Consider the following 20,240-nt stretch of genomic DNA (forward strand, 5'->3'; position numbering starts at 1 on the left):
CAGTGTCTATTCCCCATTAGAGAACTGGGTCAATTCTGGAACACAGCTTCCTGAGCATTCAGGCAAGAGAGCCATGAGAAAATGGGGGAAGGGGCAAGAATAGGAAAGGAAGATGTTAAAACATTACAGTTGGCACAAGAATAGGATCTTGTATCTCGAAGATCCAAGAAATTCCCCAAAGGCTTGCAGAAGTAATAAACAAATTGACAAAAGGAGCAGGATAGAAAATTAATATTTAAAAAGAAAGAAAGAAAGAGAGAGAGAGAAGGAAAGAAAGAAAGAGAGAGAAGGAAAGAAAGAAAGAGAGAAGGAAAGAAAGAAAGATAAGGAAAGAAAGAAAGAAAGAAAGAAAGAAAGAAAGAAAGAAAGAAAAGAAAAATAGAAAGAAGAGAAAGAAAAGAAAGAAAGAAAGGGAAAGAAAGAATGAAAAGAAAGACACCTGTGCTCCCATAGACCCACATTGAATGTTGGGACTATGCAATCAGGAAAGACATTTTCAATCCCATGCTATTCTGAGTTGCCCTGCTAGATTCTTCCGCACTCTCTTTGTGCCTGTCTCCTGGCCTATTCAATTTTCATGTTCCAGGGGGTCTTGAAAATGTGTACTCAAAATCACTTTTATGCCTTGGTACCCTTTTCTGTCACTGTTTTCTTTTTGACTAGAAAGTGCTGCCTACACAACCACATCATTAAGCCCAAGTTAGGTAAATGCAAAATGGAGAAACCTTTCTCTCCCTAATTTGGCATCACATGCGAAGGATGAGTCTTCCTCTCAGTAAAAATTTGCCCAACGGTTGCTTAGGTTGCAAAAGTTTTTGTTCAGCTAAGGAGGCCCAGGTAACGCTGTTCCGTTTCCCTTCAGCATAGCATAATTCAAATTCTTACAAACCAACGTGATTGTATCACAAATGTCCTGTCATCAGAATGTTGCCAGTGTGTAATGCTGGCTGATATCCGAATTTGTCAGAATGTGTTCGAGTATATTTTAAATATCATTCTCTCCTTTATGCTAGAAAACGTTGAGTCGGGTTAGGTGTTACAGGAGTAGTATGTCTGCGCAGTTTCGCGCATCAGAGAGTATGTTTTGGGAGGATGTGTTTCTTCTGTGGTGGCGTTCTCCTTTCAGAGTCAGTAGCCATGTGAAGATGAAAGTTGGTCTTCATGGGGGACGATATAGGAAGTTCTCTTTTCAATCGTTCAACTTTGGAAGATTAGACTTGTCTAGTTTTTTAATCTTTGCTGACGTGCACAGCCCAAGTGACATGTCTGCTTTAAAATGCTGATTCAGAATCGGTTATTGATATTCATTTTAAATGATATCAATTTTGATATTAATTTTACCAGAGAGTCTCTGAGATTTGCTCAGGAGAGAGCTTGGATGCTTCCTCTGAGGATACGATTGAAAAGGAAGCCCATACTCTGGAAGGTAAGAGCCTTTATATTTTTCATATAAAAAATTACAGGGGACAGCATATTTATTTCAATCCTAAGCAGCAGTCTATTTGAATAGTGGAAGACAGGAATCTACTGAGTAGTGGAAGGTAACAATGGGTACATCTCTCCTGCCTTCTGAGGGACAGGTAACATCCAGAGTGTCATGAGGTGATTGGAACCAATGATTCAAAACCTGAGCAGACTAAGGTTGGGAAACACTGGAGGGGACAGTAGAAGGTGGATTGAAGAAGGAGCAAGACAGAGTACAGGGAGTCAAAGGAGAGAAAAGAAGCAAGCAGGTGTGCACCGTGAAGGGGGGAATCTCAGATGACTGGCTACAGAGAGAGAAAGAGAGAGACAGGGAGAGAAGCATATTAGAGGTGCCAGAAAGCCTTGTGAGCTTCAGGGACCAAACTTGGCATGAGATGTAGTGCCAGTTGTTCCAATCTTCCTATCTGCCTCCTGGTGAGAAAGGTGTTCAGGAACTCAGTCCCAGGTCATGCAGAGCTACCTTGATGGACCACCCGTAAACTGACATGTTCCCACAGCCACAAACAGAATTGAACATCCTAGGAAACGCTGGTATTTTTTGGAATACCCTGGTGGACTTGGGAAGTGTAGGGTTGGTTATGGATCGATCACCAAGGCCCCAGCCTGACCGAAGTTCCACTGGAAAAATTGACTCCTTATGCATCTTTGATTTGGGGGACCTGTTAGAGAGGAGACTGTGGCTCGATTCCAAATAGGCAGTTGAAGTTGAAGAATTCAGGGTTGGACTCCCACAGACTGCATCTCTCCACTCCCGTGGGTCATCTGTTGGGGACCAGGTTCAAGATACGCATTGCAATTCGGCAGGTCTTGAATTCTGCATCTGTAATGGGTTCTAAGGTGATTCCAATGCTCCTGGCCCTCAGAGCACATTCTGAGGAGTCAGGGAATGGGCTTCTCCTTAATGAAGCCTCAGTGAAGAGCCATGGGGAGATAGCTGAGGACCAAAGGAGACAAATGGAAGGCCAAGGTTTTGCTTTCATCCCTGAGCATGGCTCTTGACAAGGGGGAAGGTCCTTGTAAGGTTATTTGAGAAAAAGTGGGAGTGGGAGAAATCCCTACAAAGACAATCAAGTGGACAATCAAGATGGAGACCACCGTGGTCGAGGTGCTTTCTGAAAAGCAGAAGGGTAAGGGAAAGGAGGAAGGCAAGCAAGAAGTGAGCTAGGTACATTTGGAGACTGTGATGAGGAATCAGGGAATGCATCTCAGCTGTCTTCGGTAGGTCTGCCTTCACATGAAAACTGGGAGTACTGTCTGTCCGTAGATTATTCAAAGTAGAGGAGAATGGTACATGGAGTCAAACTTGAGCAAGTCATTTCCCTGTGCCGCACTTGCAGGCCTGGAGGCTGCATTTTGCAGTGATGCCAACGGTTCAGAGGGGATCTCTATAATTGTAGAAGCACTAGCTTTTTTCAAAAAGACAGCTCTCATCTCCTTCCCTATTCTGGGCAGGGGGACATAGTGCGATGGAATCCAGAGCTTTTAGCAAGCTACAAATGTGCTCTAGTCCTGAGTGAGTCCTGACCCTATTCAGAGCTCATTTTGTGAGACAGTCATTTCATGGAAATCCTTGAAAGATGACCAAGATATAGGAAAGCAGACTCGGTGGGAACAGAAGACTTTGTAGAGCTCCTACTTTGAGTATCCAAAGACTTATTTTTCATGGGCCTTGCCACAAGTTTTAAGAATGGAAAGTTATGGGTAGGAAATACTTCTGCGATAACACAGTCGACTCTTTCCCTTTGCTTTACCATACTTTGAGCCTTTAATCTTACCATCCATTGTTTCCTAGAACTGAGCCCTCTGTCTTCTCCTGTGATTGCATCAAGGAAGCCCAGGTTGCCTAAAGCAGAGGATGCAAGAAAGGAGGGCGCACCAGTGTCCCCCGTGGGTATGGAAATCACGAATGTTTTTAATGAGCCCTTCTGCCGAAAGTGTGTATGTCAGCCAATCGGTGGAGGCAAAGTTCTTGGATCAGAAATGGAGGACCCCTTTCACTGGACTCTACACAATTGGTGCTCACTGACTTCTAGCACAACTGGAGGAACAGCTCAGGTGTTGGGAGTGCAGCGCACTGAAGAACTCCCATAGGTGTCAAGGAAGATATCTGCCATCACATCCTTCCTCACTGTGCCTCTTTCCGTTGGCATCCATTCGCTTTCCTCTTTGATTTATGGCTATTGCAAAGAGTCTCAGGGTTGGAAACTTCACTGCTCGTGTTGATTCAACCTACGTTTCTGCCCCGGTTTAAGGTGGTACCATGCAGCCTTGTGGTTTTGAGGACCCCAAGCCGGGAAATATGCACACAAACCCTAAAGGGCCAAAGGCTACCAAAGTTATTCCCAAAGTGAAGCATGAGTGTCCAGCTCCTTCTTAATATGAGACCAAGCTATGGCTGGTTTTGTCACATGCATGGCTAATTGACTCTGTGTCCCTTTTCCTTTTCAGTATCTCAGAGGGCTCCTTCCTTGAAGGTAATTGCACCTTGCGCTTCTCTTCCTATGACCTACGCATTGCAGTAAATACACAGCATTTATTTGATATCATTTTCCCAAACCCATCCAGCCTCCCACTGGATTGAGACATTCTCGGGAAACGACAGACATAGAGATGAAGGGTGCCAGGAAGAAGGATGTCAAGACTATTACACCAGGTACATTTTGCACTAGGAGTTCTTTGGAAAGGCGTCTATGGACACACCTGAAATGGTGGCATTATGTGAAAACCTCTGAAAGGCTCCCATTCCTCATTCTTTTGTATCCCCCATTGGAAGGGGAGATTGGATACAGAAAAGGCCAATGTCAACGTGGGCATTCACGTTGGTACAAAATTGCCTTTATCAACGTGAGAAAAATACCATTCAAGGCAACCATTAACTCAGTTGTGTGTAAACCCCAAGATCCACCACTGGATTTAGGGATTTATAATCATGAATGAGGAAGCTTAGGCTAACGTGCTGCAGAGTTTCCAGATGTGCACTGGACAGCTAGGCGGTAGTGTCAGGCTCCTGAGAGACTGAGGTCCATATTGGACTTGGACACAAAAATAGATGGTGAGCCAGTGAGACATATGAAGAAGCCACGTAAAAACAATCAGATTGCGTGCTACCATGACACCCAGCGTATTCTTTGATGGCTCACACCCATATTGTGCTCTATGCACGCATTTACTCAGTCAGTCACCTCCTCCTTCTGTGTGCTTTATTCTGCACTCACTTAATATGTTACGTCACTATACGTTTCCCCTCTCCTCGTTCCTATAGAAAAAGTGTTGTATTTTTAGGACATAGGCGATAACTTCCTCGCATGGTCTCTGAGGCTGCCCATCCAAGGTTCCTCCTTCACGACACTGATGCCATGGATCCTATTCCTACTCATGCCTGTAGTACTCATTTTCAAGGGAGGGAATTGAACCCAGGACCTTGACATGCGAAGGAAGCAGTTTCTCTACCACTGAGCCTGAATGCCAGCTCTTCTGATTCATTGAGGAGTTTGGCAATTCCAAGGCTCAGGACATCGCACGCCAAACATGAAGAACACTTTCCTCAGTGTAGGCAGCTGAGCAGCACAGAAACCAGATGGTGAACACAAAAACCTGAATCCTGTCCTCTAGTTCATGTCCCATCTGATTGGATACGTTCTATACACTTGTGAAATGATCTCCTGTTCTAGGGACACAGATTTTTAGTTGAATTCACTTAAAAAGCTCATTGTTCCCTCGCACTGACGACTTCGTGTCCTCTACCTGTCTCCATACCTCCCCCCAGTCCAGGTGTGCATCGATATTATATTGGGCGGTTGCCTTCTACACATTGGCCACCAATTTCGCACAGGCCCCTCGCATTCGATGTACCCAGGGGATGTGTCATGTTGTTCTCGCTACACTGCACATATGAGGCATGAACCTCAGTGTACCCACGTTGCCTTTATGCACTGATGTTTTAGGCACGTGATGGTCCCAGTGTTGTCAAGTCAACGAGAAACCTTTCAGAGTGTAAATTGGGCCTCTCTCAGTGTATGCATCCCTGTCCCCTCTCCTTTCGGTCACTTGACACGACTCCAACTGTATTTGTTTTGAGCCATGCAGATGCCATTGAATCATGGTCTCTTTCTCTCCCTTGCAAATCCCTTCCTTGCTGTCACCATTTCCGACCCCTGGTTGCCCCCCACCCCCCGTGCTCACTCATTGAGACACTGCTCTGGCCCTACCTGCAGGAACACCACCACATCTGAAGTCTTTTATCCACACTAGCACTTACCAGGAGCTCAGTCAACTATCAGGTCAAGTAAATCAAGACTCTTGGCAATGGTGACTGATACCACTGACTGAGGGTGGGACCCATAATGTTGTTCCCTGCAACCCAGAAATCATGATGATCCAGAACTAAGGGAATCATCCAGTGGAAAAACAAGTAAAGAGCTAGCCAAGGAGCAATGCAAGAAACACCAGTCTGTGTACCTAGGAAATTTATGTCAGCTTCACCCAATGGTTTTCCTAATACCTAGCATAAGATCCCAAGGGAGGAAATCCAGTGGCAGAGTGTTTGCCAAGCATGCCAAAGTCCATGGGTTCCATTCCAGGATCACTCACTCACACACAGTAGCAATGTAAGTAATAAAATCAGCATTCAGCTGAAAGTGAAGCTGCACGTAAATGCATGTGTGCGAAAAGAGAAGTGACTTACTGTTAGACCTATGTATTTCCATTAGGACACAGCATCCCTGTTCAGGATGTTCTAATTCATTTATGTAAATCTGCATATTTGTCAGCAGAACCACATTTCCATGTGAAGGCAGAGGAAGAGGGCCCAACCCTTGGTGGTTCCCAGAAGCGGAAGCCAAAGGTATGGAAACATGTCCATTTCCCTTCCTGGCTTCCCCACATTTGCCTTGCTCTACTAATAGACAGTAGGCCCCATGAAATGACCTCTCTGACTGTTCTCATCAAGCCGAGATCATCACTGAATCCTTAGGTCTAAAAACACTTGGAAAGTTTAAGAATGTGCAAACCATTTCAGAATTCATGGTACCTCATTGAACTAGTTGCTCCTTAGGTCTGAGGCCTAAAATTGCTTGGGGTTTTCTGCTTCCATTTGAAAAACCTCCTGAAATGATCAATGACTTATGATCAAATATTAGACTGATTTAACAGGTGGTTATTATGATGAACTAATGAAAAACACCAAAGGCCACCGAATGGACTCATGTTCAAGGGTGGTCCCTACTTGTGGCCCAAAAGGTTAGGATTCTACTACTAGCCTCTAATCAAGGGCCATGGATTTCAATAGGCCTTGTCTTCAGTGTCTATTCCCCATTAGAGAACTGGGTCAATTCTGGAACACAGCTTCCTGAGCATTCAGGCAAGAGAGCCATGAGAAAATGGGGGAAGGGGCAAGAATAGGAAAGGAAGATGTTAAAACATTACAGTTGGCACAAGAATAGGATCTTGTATCTCGAAGATCCAAGAAATTCCCCAAAGGCTTGCAGAAGTAATAAACAAATTGACAAAAGGAGCAGGATAGAAAATTAATATTTAAAAAGAAAGAAAGAAAGAGAGAGAGAGAGAAGGAAAGAAAGAAAGAGAAGGAAAGAAAGAAAGAGAGAGAAGGAAAGAAAGAAAGAATGAGAAGGAAAGAAAGAAAGAGAGAAGGAAAGAAAGAAAGAGAGAAGGAAAGAAAGAAAGAAAGAAAGAAAGAAAGAAAGAAAGAAAGAAAGAAAGAAAGAAAAGAAAAATAGAAAGAAGAGAAAGAAAAGAAAGAAAGAAAGGGAAAGAAAGAATGAAAAGAAAGACACCTGTGCTTTCCCATAGACCCACATTCAATGTTGGGACTATGCAATCAGGAAAGACATTTTCAATCCCATGCTATTCTGAGTTGCCCTGCTAGATTCTTCCGCACTCTCTTTGTGCCTGTCTCCTGGCCTATTCAATTTTCATGTTCCAGGGGGTCTTGAAAATGTGTACTCAAAATCACTTTTATGCCTTGGTACCCTTTTCTGTCACTGTTTTCTTTTTGACTAGAAAGTGCTGCCTACACAACCACATCATTAAGCCCAAGTTAGGTAAATGCAAAATGGAGAAACCTTTCTCTCCCTAATTTGGCATCACATGCGAAGGATGAGTCTTCCTCTCAGTAAAAATTTGCCCAACGGTTGCTTAGGTTGCAAAAGTTTTTGTTCAGCTAAGGAGGCCCAGGTAACGCTGTTCTGTTTCCCTTCAGCATAGCATAATTCAAATTCTTACAAACCAACGTGATTCTATCACAAATGTCCTGTCATCAGAATGTTGCCAGTGTGTAATGCTGGCTGATATCCGAATTTATCAGAATGTGTTCGAGTATATTTTAAATATCATTCTCTCCTTTATGCTAGAAAACGTTGAGTCGGGTTAGGTGTTACAGGAGTAGTATGTCTGCGCAGTTTCGCACATCAGATAGTATGTTTTGGGAGGATGTGTTTCTTCTGTGGTGGCGTTCTCCTTTCAGAGTCAGTAGCCATGTGAAGATGAAAGTTGGTCTTCATGGGGGACGATATAGGAAGTTCTCTTTTCAATCGTTCAATTTTGGAAGATTAGACTTGTCTAGTTTTTTAATCTTTGCTGACATGCACAGCCCAAGTGACATGTCTGCTTTAAAATGCTGATTCAGAATCGGTTATTGATATTCATTTTAAATGATATCAATTTTGATATTAATTTTACCAGAGAGTCTCTGAGATTTGCTCAGGAGAGAGCTTGGATGCTTCCTCTGAGGATACGATTGAAAAGGAAGCCCATACGCTGGAAGGTAAGAGCCTTTATATTTTTCATATAAAAAATTACAGGGGACAGCATATTTATTTCAATCCTTAGCAGCAGTCTATTTGAATAGTGGAAGACAGGAATCTACTGAGTAGTGGAAGGTAACAATGGGTACATCTCTCCTGCCTTTTGAGGGACAGGTAACATCCAGAGTGTCATGAGGTGATTGGAACCAATGATTCAAAACCTGAGCAGACTAAGGTTGGGAAACACTGGAGGGGACAGTAGAAGGTGGATTGAAGAAGGAGCAAGACAGAGTATAGGGAGTCAATGGAGAGAAAAGAAGCAAGCAGGTGTGCACCGTGAAGGGGGGAATCTCAGATGACTGGCTACAGAGAGAGAAAGAGAGAGACAGGGAGAGAAGCATATTAGAGGTGCCAGAAAGCCTTGTGAGCTTCAGGGACCAAACTTGGCATGAGATGTAGTGCCAGTTGTTCCAATCTTCCTATCTGCCTCCTGGTGAGAAAGGTGTTCAGGAACTCAGTCCCAGGTCATGCAGAGCTACCTTGATGGACCACCCGTAAACTGACATGTTCCCACAGCCACAAACAGAATTGAACATCCTAGGAAACGCTGGTATTTTTTGGAATACCCTGGTGGACTTGGGAAGTGTAGGGTTGGTTATGGATCGATCACCAAGGCCCCAGCCTGACCGAAGTTCCACTGGAAAAATTGACTCCTTATGCATCTTTGATTTGGGGGACCTGTTAGAGAGGAGACTGTGGCTCGATTCCAAATAGGCAGTTGAAGTTGAAGAATTCAGGGTTGGACTCCCACAGACTGCATCTCTCCACTCCCATGGGTCATCTGTTGGGGACCAGGTTCAAGATACGCATTGCAATTCGGCAGGTCTTGAATTCTGCATCTGTAATGGGTTCTAAGGTGATTCCAATGCTCCTGGCCCTCAGAGCACATTCTGAGGAGTCAGGGAATGGGCTTCTCCTTAATGAAGCCTCAGTGAAGAGCCATGGGGAGATAGCTGAGGACCAAAGGAGACAAATGGAAGGCCAAGGTTTTGCTTTCATCCCTGAGCATGGCTCTTGACAAGGGGGAAGGTCCTTGTAAGGTTATTTGAGAAAAAGTGGGAGTGGGAGAAATCCCTACAAAGACAATCAAGTGGACAATCAAGATGGAGACCACCGTGGTCGAGGTGCTTTCTGAAAAGCAGAAGGGTAAGGGAAAGGAGGAAGGCAAGCAAGAAGTGAGCTAGGTACATTTGGAGACTGTGATGAGGAATCAGGGAATGCATCTCAGCTGTCTTCGGTAGGTCTGCCTTCACATGAAAACTGGGAGTACTGTCTGTCCGTAGATTATTCAAAGTAGAGGAGAATGGTACATGGAGTCAAACTTGAGCAAGTCATTTCCCTGTGCCGCACTTGCAGGCCTGGAGGCTGCATTTTGCAGTGATGCCAACGGTTCAGAGGGGATCTCTATAATTGTAGAAGCACTAGCTTTTTTCAAAAAGACAGCTCTCATCTCCTTCCCTATTCTGGGCAGGGGGACATAGTGCGATGGAATCCAGAGCTTTTAGCAAGCTACAAATGTGCTCTAGTCCTGAGTGAGTCCTGACCCTATTCAGAGCTCATTTTGTGAGACAGTCATTTCATGGAAATCCTTGAAAGATGACCAAGATATAGGAAAGCAGACTCGGTGGGAACAGAAGACTTTGTAGAGCTCCTACTTTGAGTATCCAAAGACTTATTTTTCATGGGCCTTGCCACAAGTTTTAAGAATGGAAAGTTATGGGTAGGAAATACTTCTGCGATAACACAGTCGACTCTTTCCCTTTGCTTTACCATACTTTGAGCCTTTAATCTTACCATCCATTGTTTCCTAGAACTGAGCCCTCTGTCTTCTCCTGTGATTGCATCAAGGAAGCCCAGGTTGCCTAAAGCAGAGGATGCAAGAAAGGAGGGCGCACCAGTGTCCCCCGTGGGTATGGAAATCACGAATGTTTTTAATGAGCCCTTCTGCCGAAAGTGTGTATGTCAGCCAATCGGTGGAGGCAAAGTTCTTGGATCAGAAATGGAGGACCCCTTTCACTGGACTCTACACAATTGGTGCTCACTGACTTCTAGCACAACTGGAGGAACAGCTCAGGTGTTGGGAGTGCAGCGCACTGAAGAACTCCCATAGGTGTCAAGGAAGATATCTGCCATCACATCCTTCCTCACTGTGCCTCTTTCCGTTGGCATCCATTCGCTTTCCTCTTTGATTTATGGCTATTGCAAAGAGTCTCAGGGTTGGAAACTTCACTGCTCGTGTTGATTCAACCTACGTTTCTGCCCCGGTTTAAGGTGGTACCATGCAGCCTTGTGGTTTTGAGGACCCCAAGCCGGGAAATATGCACACAAACCCTAAAGGGCCAAAGGCTACCAAAGTTATTCCCAAAGTGAAGCATGAGTGTCCAGCTCCTTCTTAATATGAGACCAAGCTATGGCTGGTTTTGTCACATGCATGGCTAATTGACTCTGTGTCCCTTTTCCTTTTCAGTATCTCAGAGGGCTCCTTCCTTGAAGGTAATTGCACCTTGCGCTTCTCTTCCTATGACCTACGCATTGCAGTAAATACACAGCATTTATTTGATATCATTTTCCCAAACCCATCCAGCCTCCCACTGGATTGAGACATTCTCGGGAAACGACAGACATAGAGATGAAGGGTGCCAGGAAGAAGGATGTCAAGACTATTACACCAGGTACATTTTGCACTAGGAGTTCTTTGGAAAGGCGTCTATGGACACACCTGAAATGGTGGCATTATGTGAAAACCTCTGAAAGGCTCCCATTCCTCATTCTTTTGTATCCCCCATTGGAAGGGGAGATTGGATACAGAAAAGGCCAATGTCAACGTGGGCATTCACGTTGGTACAAAATTGCCTTTATCAACGTGAGAAAAATACCATTCAAGGCAACCATTAACTCAGTTGTGTGTAAACCCCAAGATCCACCACTGGATTTAGGGATTTATAATCATGAATGAGGAAGCTTAGGCTAACGTGCTGCAGAGTTTCCAGATGTGCACTGGACAGCTAGGCGGTAGTGTCAGGCTCCTGAGAGACTGAGGTCCATATTGGACTTGGACACAAAAATAGATGGTGAGCCAGTGAGACATATGAAGAAGCCACGTAAAAACAATCAGATTGCGTGCTACCATGACACCCAGCGTATTCTTTGATGGCTCACACCCATATTGTGCTCTATGCACGCATTTACTCAGTCAGTCACCTCCTCCTTCTGTGTGCTTTATTCTGCACTCACTTAATATGTTACGTCACTATACGTTTCCCCTCTCCTCGTTCCTATAGAAAAAGTGTTGTATTTTTAGGACATAGGCGATAACTTCCTCGCATGGTCTCTGAGGCTGCCCATCCAAGGTTCCTCCTTCACGACACTGATGCCATGGATCCTATTCCTACTCATGCCTGTAGGACTCATTTTCAAGGGAGGGAATTGAACCCAGGACCTTGACATGCGAAGGAAGCAGTTTCTCTACCACTGAGCCTGAATGCCAGCTCTTCTGATTCATTGAGGAGTTTGGCAATTCCAAGGCTCAGGACATCGCACGCCAAACATGAAGAACACTTTCCTCAGTGTAGGCAGCTGAGCAGCACAGAACACAAAAACCTGAATCCTGTCCTCTAGTTCATGTCCCATCTGATTGGATACGTTCTATACACTTGTGAAATGATCTCCTGTTCTAGGGACACAGATTTTTAGTTGAATTCACTTAGAAAGCTCATTGTTCCCTCGCACTGACGACTTCGTGTCCCTTACCTGTCTCCATACCTCCCCCCAGTCCAGGTGTGCATCGATATTATATTGGGCGGTTGCCTTCTACACATTGGCCACCAATTTCGCACAGGCCCCTCGCATTCGATGTACCCAGGGGATGTGTCATGTTGTTCTCGCTACACTGCACATATGAGGCATGAACCTCAGTGTACCCACGTTGCCTTTATGCACTGATGTTTTAGGCACGTGATGGTCCCAGTGTTGTCAAGTCAACGAGAAACCTTTCAGAGTGTAAATTGGGCCTCTCTCAGTGTATGCATCCCTGTCCCCTCTCCTTTCGGTCACTTGACACGACTCCAACTGTATTTGTTTTGAGCCATGCAGATGCCATTGAATCATGGTCTCTTTCTCTCCCTTGCAAATCCCTTCCTTGCTGTCACCATTTCCGACCCCTGGTTGCCCCCCACCCCCCGTGCTCACTCATTGAGACACTGCTCTGGCCCTACCTGCAGGAACACCACCACATCTGAAGTCTTTTATCCACACTAGCACTTACCAGGAGCTCAGTCAACTATCAGGTCAAGTAAATCAAGACTCTTGGCAATGGTGACTGATACCACTGACTGAGGGTGGGACCCATAATGTTGTTCCCTGCAACCCAGAAATCATGATGATCCAGAACTAAGGGAATCATCCAGTGGAAAAACAAGTAAAGAGCTAGCCAAGGAGCAATGCAAGAAACACCAGTCTGTGTACCTAGGAAATTTATGTCAGCTTCACCCAATGGTTTTCCTAATACCTAGCATAAGATCCCAAGGGAGGAAATCCAGTGGCAGAGTGTTTGCCAAGCATGCCAAAGTCCATGGGTTCCATTCCAGGATCACTCACTCACACACAGTAGCAATGTAAGTAATAAAATCAGCATTCAGCTGAAAGTGAAGCTGCACGTAAATGCATGTGTGGGAAAAGAGAAGTGAATTACTGTTAGACCTATGTATTTCCATTAGGACACAGCATCCCTGTTCAGGATGTTCTAATTCATTTATGTAAATCTGCATATTTGTCAGCAGAACCACATTTCCATGTGAAGGCAGAGGAAGAGGGCCCAACCCTTGGTGGTTCCCAGAAGCGGAAGCCAAAGGTATGGAAACATGTCCATTTCCCTTCCTGGCTTCCCCACATTTGCCTTGCTCTACTAATAGACAGTAGGCCCCATGAAATGACCTCTCTGACTGCTCTCATCAAGCCGAGATCATCACTGAATCCTTAGGTCTAAAAACACTTGGAAAGTTTAAGAATGTGCAAACCATTTCAGAATTCATGGTACCTTATTGAACTAGTTGCTCCTTAGTCTGAGGCCTAAAATTGCTTGGGGTTTTCTGCTTCCATTTGAAAAACCTCCTGAAATGATCAATGACTTATGATCAAATATTAGACTGATTTAACAGGTGGTTATTATGATGAACTAATGAAAAACACCAAAGGCCACCGAATGGACTCATGTTCAAGGGTGGTCCCTACTTGTGGCCCAAAAGGTTAGGATTCTACTACTAGCCTCTAATCAAGGGCCATGGATTTCAATAGGCCTTGTCTTCAGTGTCTATTCCCCATTAGAGAACTGGGTCAATTCTGGAACACAGCTTCCTGAGCATTCAGGCAAGAGAGCCATGAGAAAATGGGGGAAGGGGCAAGAATAGGAAAGGAAGATGTTAAAACATTACAGTTGGCACAAGAATAGGATCTTGTATCTCGAAGATCCAAGAAATTCCCCAAAGGCTTGCAGAAGTAATAAACAAAATGACAAAAGGAGCAGGATAGAAAATTAATATTTAAAAAGAAAGAAAGAAAGAGAGAGAGAGAAGGAAAGAAAGAAAGAGAGAGAAGGAAAGAAAGAAAGAGAGAAGGAAAGAAAGAAAGAGAAGGAAAGAAAGAAAGAGAGAGAAGGAAAGAAAGAAAGAGAGAGAAGGAAAGAAAGAAAGAAAGAAAGAAAGAAAGAAAGAAAAGAAAAATAGAAAGAAGAGAAAGAAAAGAAAGAAAGAAAGAAAGAAAGAAAGGGAAAGAAAGAATGAAAAGAAAGACACCTGTGCTCCCATAGACCCACATTGAATGTTGGGACTATGCAATCAGGAAAGACATTTTCAATCCCATGCTATTCTGAGTTGCCCTGCTAGATTCTTCCGCACTCTCTTTGTGCCTGTCTCCTGGCCTATTCAATTTTCATGTACCAGGGGGTCTTGAAAATGTGTACTCAAAATCACTTTTATGCCTTGGTACCCTTTTCTGTCACTGTTTTCTTTTTGACTAGAAAGTGCTGCCTACACAACCACATCATTAAGCCCAAGTTAGGTAAATGCAAAATGGAGAAACCTTTCTCTCCCTAATTTGGCATCATATGCGAAGGATGAGTCTTCCTCTCAGTAAAAATTTGCCCAACGGTTGCTTAGGTTGCAAAAGTTTTTGTTCAGCTAAGGAGGTCCAGGTAACGCTGTTCCGTTTCCCTTCAGCATAGCATAATTCAAATTCTTACAAACCAACGTGATTCTATCACAAATGTCCTGTCATCAGAATGTTGCCAGTGTGTAATGCTGGCTGATATCCGAATTTGTCAGAATGTGTTCGAGTATATTTTAAATATCATTCTCTCCTTTATGCTAGAAAACGTGGAGTCGGGTTAGGTGTTACAGGAGTAGTATGTCTGCGCAGTTTCGCGCATCAGATAGTATGTTTTGGGAGGATGTGTTTCTTCTGTGGTGGCGTTCTCCTTTCAGAGTCAGTAGCCATGTGAAGATGAAAGTTGGTCTTCATGGGGGACGATATAGGAAGTTCTCTTTTCAATCGTTCAACTTTGGAAGATTAGACTTGTCTAGTTTTTTAATCTTTGCTGACGTGCACAGCCCAAGTGACATGTCTGCTTTAAAATGCTGATTCAGAATCGGTTATTGATATTCATTTTAAATGATATCAATTTTGATATTAATTTTACCAGAGAGTCTCTGAGATTTGCTCAGGAGAGAGCTTGGATGCTTCCTCTGAGGATACGATTGAAAAGGAAGCCCATACTCTGGAAGGTAAGAGCCTTTATATTTTTCATATAAAAAATTACAGGGGACAGCATATTTATTTCAATCCTAAGCAGCAGTCTATTTGAATAGTGGAAGACAGGAATCTACTGAGTAGTGGAAGGTAACAATGGGTACATCTCTCCTGCCTTCTGAGGGACAGGTAACATCCAGAGTGTCATGAGGTGATTGGAACCAATGATTCAAAACCTGAGCAGACTAAGGTTGGGAAACACTGGAGGGGACAGTAGAAGGTGGATTGAAGAAGGAGCAAGACAGAGTACAGGGAGTCAATGGAGAGAAAAGAAGCAAGCAGGTGTGCACCGTGAAGGGGGGAATCTCAGATGACTGGCTACAGAGAGAGAAAGAGAGAGACAGGGAGAGAAGCATATTAGAGGTGCCAGAAAGCCTTGTGAGCTTCAGGGACCAAACTTGGCATGAGATGTAGTGCCAGTTGTTCCAATCTTCCTATCTGCCTCCTGGTGAGAAAGGTGTTCAGGAACTCAGTCCCAGGTCATGCAGAGCTACCTTGATGGACCACCCGTAAACTGACATGTTCCCACAGCCACAAACAGAATTGAACATCCTAGGAAACGCTGGTATTTTTTGGAATACCCTGGTGGACTTGGGAAGTGTAGGGTTGGTTATGGATCGATCACCAAGGCCCCAGCCTGACCGAAGGTCCACTGGAAAAATTGACTCCTTATGCATCTTTGATTTGGGGGACCTGGTAGAGAGGAGACTGTGGCTCGATTCCAAATAGGCAGTTGAAGTTGAAGAATTCAGGGTTGGACTCCCACAGACTGCATCTCTCCACTCCCGTGGGTCATCTGTTGGGGACCAGGTTCAAGATACGCATTGCAATTCGGCAGGTCTTGAATTCTGCATCTGTAATGGGTTCTAAGGTGATTCCAATGCTCCTGGCCCTCAGAGCACATTCTGAGGAGTCAGGGAATGGGCTTCTCCTTAATGAAGCCTCAGTGAAGAGCCATGGGGAGATAGCTGAGGACCAAAGGAGACAAATGGAAGGCCAAGGTTTTGCTTTCATCCCTGAGCATGGCTCTTGACAAGGGGGAAGGTCCTTGTAAGGTTATTTGAGAAAAAGTGGGAGTGGGAGAAATCCCTACAAAGACAATCAAGTGGACAATCAAGATGGAGACCACCGTGGTCGAGGTGCTTTCTGAAAAGCAGAAGGGTAAGGGAAAGGAGGAAGGCAAGCAAGAAGTGAGCTAGGTACATTTGGAGACTGTGATGAGGAATCAGGGAATGCATCTCAGCTGTCTTCGGTAGGTCTGCCTTCACATGAAAACTGGGAGTACTGTCTGTCCGTAGATTATTCAAAGTAGAGGAGAATGGTACATGGAGTCAAACTTGAGCAAGTCATTTCCCTGTGCCGCACTTGCAGGCCTGGAGGCTGCATTTTGCAGTGATGCCAACGGTTCAGAGGGGATCTCTATAATTGTAGAAGCACTAGCTTTTTTCAAAAAGACAGCTCTCATCTCCTTCCCTATTCTGGGCAGGGGGACATAGTGCGATGGAATCCAGAGCTTTTAGCAAGCTACAAATGTGCTCTAGTCCTGAGTGAGTCCTGACCCTATTCAGAGCTCATTTTGTGAGACAGTCATTTCATGGAAATCCTTGAAAGATGACCAAGATATAGGAAAGCAGACTCGGTGGGAACAGAAGACTTTGTAGAGCTCCTACTTTGAGTATCCAAAGACTTATTTTTCATGGGCCTTGCCACAAGTTTTAAGAATGGAAAGTTATGGGTAGGAAATACTTCTGCGATAACACAGTCGACTCTTTCCCTTTGCTTTACCATACTTTGAGCCTTTAATCTTACCATCCATTGTTTCCTAGAACTGAGCCCTCTGTCTTCTCCTGTGATTGCATCAAGGAAGCCCAGGTTGCCTAAAGCAGAGGATGCAAGAAAGGAGGGCGCACCAGTGTCCCCCGTGGGTATGGAAATCACGAATGTTTTTAATGAGCCCTTCTGCCGAAAGTGTGTATGTCAGCCAATCGGTGGAGGCAAAGTTCTTGGATCAGAAATGGAGGACCCCTTTCACTGGACTCTACACAATTGGTGCTCACTGACTTCTAGCACAACTGGAGGAACAGCTCAGGTGTTGGGAGTGCAGCGCACTGAAGAACTCCCATAGGTGTCAAGGAAGATATCTGCCATCACATCCTTCCTCACTGTGCCTCTTTCCGTTGGCATCCATTCGCTTTCCTCTTTGATTTATGGCTATTGCAAAGAGTCTCAGGGTTGGAAACTTCACTGCTCGTGTTGATTCAACCTACGTTTCTGCCCCGGTTTAAGGTGGTACCATGCAGCCTTGTGGTTTTGAGGACCCCAAGCCGGGAAATATGCACACAAACCCTAAAGGGCCAAAGGCTACCAAAGTTATTCCCAAAGTGAAGCATGAGTGTCCAGCTCCTTCTTAATATGAGACCAAGCTATGGCTGGTTTTGTCACATGCATGGCTAATTGACTCTGTGTCCCTTTTCCTTTTCAGTATCTCAGAGGGCTCCTTCCTTGAAGGTAATTGCACCTTGCGCTTCTCTTCCTATGACCTACGCATTGCAGTAAATACACAGCATTTATTTGATATCATTTTCCCAAACCCATCCAGCCTCCCACTGGATTGAGACATTCTCGGGAAACGACAGACATAGAGATGAAGGGTGCCAGGAAGAAGGATGTCAAGACTATTACACCAGGTACATTTTGCACTAGGAGTTCTTTGGAAAGGCGTCTATGGACACACCTGAAATGGTGGCATTATGTGAAAACCTCTGAAAGGCTCCCATTCCTCATTCTTTTGTATCCCCCATTGGAAGGGGAGATTGGATACAGAAAAGGCCAATGTCAACGTGGGCATTCACGTTGGTACAAAATTGCCTTTATCAACGTGAGAAAAATACCATTCAAGGCAACCATTAACTCAGTTGTGTGTAAACCCCAAGATCCACCACTGGATTTAGGGATTTATAATCATGAATGAGGAAGCTTAGGCTAACGTGCTGCAGAGTTTCCAGATGTGCACTGGACAGCTAGGCGGTAGTGTCAGGCTCCTGAGAGACTGAGGTCCATATTGGACTTGGACACAAAAATAGATGGTGAGCCAGTGAGACATATGAAGAAGCCACGTAAAAACAATCAGATTGCGTGCTACCATGACACCCAGCGTATTCTTTGATGGCTCACACCCATATTGTGCTCTATGCACGCATTTACTCAGTCAGTCACCTCCTCCTTCTGTGTGCTTTATTCTGCACTCACTTAATATGTTACGTCACTATACGTTTCCCCTCTCCTCGTTCCTATAGAAAAAGTGTTGTATTTTTAGGACATAGGCGATAACTTCCTCGCATGGTCTCTGAGGCTGCCCATCCAAGGTTCCTCCTTCACGACACTGATGCCATGGATCCTATTCCTACTCATGCCTGTAGTACTCATTTTCAAGGGAGGGAATTGAACCCAGGACCTTGACATGCGAAGGAAGCAGTTTCTCTACCACTGAGCCTGAATGCCAGCTCTTCTGATTCATTGAGGAGTTTGGCAATTCCAAGGCTCAGGACATCGCACGCCAAACATGAAGAACACTTTCCTCAGTGTAGGCAGCTGAGCAGCACAGAACACAAAAACCTGAATCCTGTCCTCTAGTTCATGTCCCATCTGATTGGATACGTTCTATACACTTGTGAAATGATCTCCTGTTCTAGGGACACAGATTTTTAGTTGAATTCACTTAAAAAGCTCATTGTTCCCTCGCACTGACGACTTCGTGTCCTCTACCTGTCTCCATACCTCCCCCCAGTCCAGGTGTGCATCGATATTATATTGGGCGGTTGCCTTCTACACATTGGCCACCAATTTCGCACAGGCCCCTCGCATTCGATGTACCCAGGGGATGTGTCATGTTGTTCTCGCTACACTGCACATATGAGGCATGAACCTCAGTGTACCCACGTTGCCTTTATGCACTGATGTTTTAGGCACGTGATGGTCCCAGTGTTGTCAAGTCAACGAGAAACCTTTCAGAGTGTAAATTGGGCCTCTCTCAGTGTATGCATCCCTGTCCCCTCTCCTTTCGGTCACTTGACACGACTCCAACTGTATTTGTTTTGAGCCATGCAGATGCCATTGAATCATGGTTTCTTTCTCTCCCTTGCAAATCCCTTCCTTGCTGTCACCATTTCCGACCCCTGGTTGCCCCCCACCCCCCGTGCTCACTCATTGAGACACTGCTCTGGCCCTACCTGCAGGAACACCACCACATCTGAAGTCTTTTATCCACACTAGCACTTACCAGGAGCTCAGTCAACTATCAGGTCAAGTAAATCAAGACTCTTGGCAATGGTGACTGATACCACTGACTGAGGGTGGGACCCATAATGTTGTTCCCTGCAACCCAGAAATCATGATGATCCAGAACTAAGGGAATCATCCAGTGGAAAAACAAGTAAAGAGCTAGCCAAGGAGCAATGCAAGAAACACCAGTCTGTGTACCTAGGAAATTTATGTCAGCTTCACCCAATGGTTTTCCTAATACCTAGCATAAGATCCCAAGGGAGGAAATCCAGTGGCAGAGTGTTTGCCAAGCATGCCAAAGTCCATGGGTTCCATTCCAGGATCACTCACTCACACACAGTAGCAATGTAAGTAATAAAATCAGCATTCAGCTGAAAGTGAAGCTGCACGTAAATGCATGTGTGGGAAAAGAGAAGTGAATTACTGTTAGACCTATGTATTTCCATTAGGACACAGCATCCCTGTTCAGGATGTTCTAATTCATTTATGTAAATCTGCATATTTGTCAGCTGAACCACATTTCCATGTGAAGGCAGAGGAAGAGGGCCCAACCCTTGGTGGTTCCCAGAAGCGGAAGCCAAAGGTATGGAAACATGTCCATTTCCCTTCCTGGCTTCCCCACATTTGCCTTGCTCTACTAATAGACAGTAGGCCCCATGAAATGACCTCTCTGACTGCTCTCATCAAGCCGAGATCATCACTGAATCCTTAGGTCTAAAAACACTTGGAAAGTTTAAGAATGTGCAAACCATTTCAGAATTCATGGTACCTTATTGAACTAGTTGCTCCTTAGTCTGAGGCCTAAAATTGCTTGGGGTTTTCTGCTTCCATTTGAAAAACCTCCTGAAATGA

Source organism: Urocitellus parryii, chromosome 2, assembly GCF_045843805.1.
Source record: "Urocitellus parryii isolate mUroPar1 chromosome 2, mUroPar1.hap1, whole genome shotgun sequence".
Lineage (NCBI taxonomy): Eukaryota > Metazoa > Chordata > Mammalia > Rodentia > Sciuridae > Urocitellus > Urocitellus parryii.